The 3628-nt window shown below is 40.5% G+C and overlaps 1 pseudogene; it reads left to right on the plus strand.

The window, feature by feature from the left end:
* Positions 1-1692: 1692 nt before the first annotated feature.
* Positions 1693-3242, plus strand: LOC102475612 (nucleosome assembly protein 1-like 1; annotated as a pseudogene).
* The last annotated feature ends 386 nt before the right edge of the window (positions 3243-3628 follow it).

Genomic DNA, 3628 nt, shown 5'->3' on the forward strand with positions numbered 1-3628 from the left:
TACGCCCAGCCACTGTGGAGAACAATTTAGAGATTCCTCAAAAATCTACAAATAGAACTACTATATGATCCAGCAATCCCACTCCTCGGTATCTACCCAAAGGACAGAAGAATTGGTAAAAAAAAAAAAAGAGCAATGAATGGGGACTAGTTGACCAGTTAATCAAACAGTAAATCCTAACATGGCTTATGTTACACAGGTATACATTTGCCAAAACTCATCACATGAGTTTGCAAAACTCATTCCTCATTCACTTTGGGCTCTGTCTAGAACTAGAGTAAGAAAGAGCTAGGTTAACAGACTACGCAGCACAGCCAACCAGCTGACACATGTAACTCCCACCACCCAACAATCACAGAGGTGCACCCAGAACATTTACAAAGACAGAGTATTCCAGGCCTTGAGATAAGTTCCAAAAAAGTAAAAGGATTTGGGCCATACAAAGTCTGTTCTTTTATCACAAGGGAACTAAATTAGAAATCAAGACAAATAATTTCTGGAAAATCCACAAATACTTAGAAACTGAATTACATAAGTAACCCATAAAGCAAAGAAAAAAATCAGAAGGGAAATCAGAAACTAGTTTTAACTGAAGAGAAATGAAAACACAAATTTATGAAGTAGAATCAGAGCATTATTTAGGGGAAAATTCCAAACAGTATTAAAATAGAAGAAAGGATTCAAAGCATTTACCTTAGCTCTAAATAACCAAGAAGAGCAAATTAAACCTAAAAGAAGAGAAAGCATGAAGATCATGATGGAAATCAAAGAACAGAGAACGGGGGTGGCAACAGCGGCTGCAGGTTAAGCTCAGCCCCATGCCTGTCCTGTAAATGGTTGGGCACAGCCACACTCATCTCTGCCTGCTTTCGTGCCAACCCGGCGGCACTGGGCAGCTACAACAGAGAGTATGTGGCCTACAAAGTCTCGGATGCAGAAAATAGAAAAAATATAGACAGACAATGAAACTAGAGGCTGATTTCTCAGAAGTTTAATAAAATTGATGAATTTCTAGTTAGATGGGTCAGGGTAAAATAAGAAAATTTACCATATCAGAAGAGAGGTGATATCCCTGCTGAGTTGACAGATACACAAGCATACTAAAACATTATCATGATTATTTGTATACCAATGAATTTTACAACCCAAATAAACTGCAGAAGACACAAATTACCAGAGCTCACTTGGAAGAAATGATAGAAGTATATCCCTATATATATTAAAGAAATTGAAATTGTGCTTATCCTTCCCACAATGAAATTCCAGGTCCAGAAGGCTTAGAAACATCAGGAAGAAGTAGTCCCAACTTGACGCAGACTCTTAACAAAAGTTGAAGGTAGGGATAGTATTTCCAACCCATTCTATGAGGACAATAGGATTACCCTGGTTGTTCATGAACATGAAAAGAAAAGAATACCACAGACCAATATTCTTCCTGAACACAACAGATGCAAAAATTCTAGACAATCTTCAAATACAATTCTACAAAAATAAGAATACATCATGAGCAAGTGGAGTTTATGCCAGGATGCAGGTTGGTTTAGCATTAGAAAAATCAACAATTAAGCTTTTTTAGCGCCATCTGCTCACGGCACCGCCTCTTGCTCCTCCCGCCTCCGCTGCTGCCCTGAGCCACTGCCTGCGCAGCTCTGGCCGCCTGCCTCTCTACTAGCCGCAGATACTTGAAGTTCTTACAACATGGCAGACATTGACAAGAACAGTCTGAACTTGATCAAGATTTGGCTGATGTTGAAGAAGTAGAAGAAGAAACTGGTGAAGAAACAAAAATCAAAGCGCGTCAACTGACTGTTCAGATGATGCAAAATCCTCAGATTCTTGCAGCCCTTCAAGAAAGACTTGATGGTCTGGTAGAAACGCCAACAGGATACATTGAAGGCTTGCCGAGGGTAGTTAAAAGACGAGTGAATGCTCTGCAAAACCTTCAAGTCAAATGTGCACAGATAGAAGCCAAATTCGATGAGGAAGTTCATGATCTTGAAAGGAGATATGCTGTTCTCTATCAGCCTCTATTTGATAAGCGGTTTGAGATCATTAATGCAGTTTATGAACCTACAGAAGAAGAATGTGAATGAAAACCGGATGAGGAAGATGAAATTTCGGAGGAGCTGGAGGAAAAGGCTAAGATTGAAGATGAGAAAAAGGATGAAGAAAAAGAAGACCCTAAGGGAATTCCTGAATTTTGGTTGACTTTTTAAGAATGTTGACTTGCTCAGCGATATGGTTCAGGAACATGATGAACCTATTCTGAAGCACTTGAAAGATATTAAAGTGAAGTTCTCAGATGCTGGCCAGCCTATGAGTTTTGTCTTAGAATTTCACTTTGAGCCCAGTGACTATTTTACAAATGAAGTGTTGACGAAGACATATAGAATGAGGTCAGAACCAAATGATTCTGATCCCTTTTCTTATGATGAACCAGAAATTATGGATTGTACAGGGTGCCAGATAGATTGGAAAAAAGGGAAGAATGTCACTTTGAAAACCATTAAGGGAACCAGCAGTTGCGTAATGGCTATGTCGCTGGACTCCCACGTAGTCGGCCGTGGTTCGCGTCCCGGACCCGGTGGCTTAAAACTCACGTCGGGTGCGTGTGCGTGCGTGCCCAAGATCCAAGAGGAGAATGGAGGAGAAGGGATTGCGGCGTGGCCATTCACCCTGGGGGGTGATTTCTCGCTTTCTGTCTCTATGTCTCTCTCTCTGTCTGGCGAGAGCACGTGCACTTAAGGGAGAAACCTCTCCAAAATAAATAAATAAATAAATGAAAGAAAGAAAACCATTAAGAAGCAGCCGAAACACAAGGGACGTGGGACAGTTTGTACTGTGACTAAGACAGTTTCCAATTACTTCTTCTTTAATTTTTTTGCCCCTCCTGAAGTTCCCGAGAGTGGAGATCTGGATGATGATGCTGAAGCTATACCTGCTGCAGACTGAAATTGGTCACTTTTTACTTGAACATATTATCCCAAGATCAGTGTTATACTTTACTGGAGAAGCAACTGAAGATGATGATGATGATGATGAAGAAGGTGAAGAAGCAGATAAGGAAGGGAAGAAGGAGATGAAAATGATCCAGACTATGACTTGAAGAAGAATCAAAACCCAGCAGAATGCAAGCAGCAGTGAAGCAGGATGGTCCACCTTCTGCTTCCCTGGAAAGGATGAATTAACATCATTTGACAAGCCTATTTCAAGTTTTGTTGTTGTCATTTGTTTGTTTGCTTGCTTGTTTTATTTTTGCAGCCTAAAATAAAAATATCAAATACAAAAAAAAAGGTCAATCAATTAATCAGCTGGTATAAATTCACTGTACTAACAAACCAGAGAGAAAACCTATATGACTATCTCAGTAGATACAGAAAAAGCTCTGATAAAAGTCAACATTCATTCCTGATTAAGTAGGGAAAACAACTCAGTAAGTAAAATAAAGGGAACATCCTTGGGCCAGCTGGTGGTATGGGGGTTAAGGCTGCTGGATCCACATAGCCAACTGTGGAGTCCAAGTTCCAAACTCGGCAACTTGAAAAACACTCCAGGCACGTGTGTACGGACTCAGAGACTGACAGAGAAGCGCTTGCCGTGTGGGAGATGCTCTCTCACTTTCCTTCTC

Source organism: Tupaia chinensis, unplaced genomic scaffold (assembly GCF_000334495.1).
Source record: "Tupaia chinensis unplaced genomic scaffold, TupChi_1.0 Scaffold142716_1, whole genome shotgun sequence".
Lineage (NCBI taxonomy): Eukaryota > Metazoa > Chordata > Mammalia > Scandentia > Tupaiidae > Tupaia > Tupaia belangeri.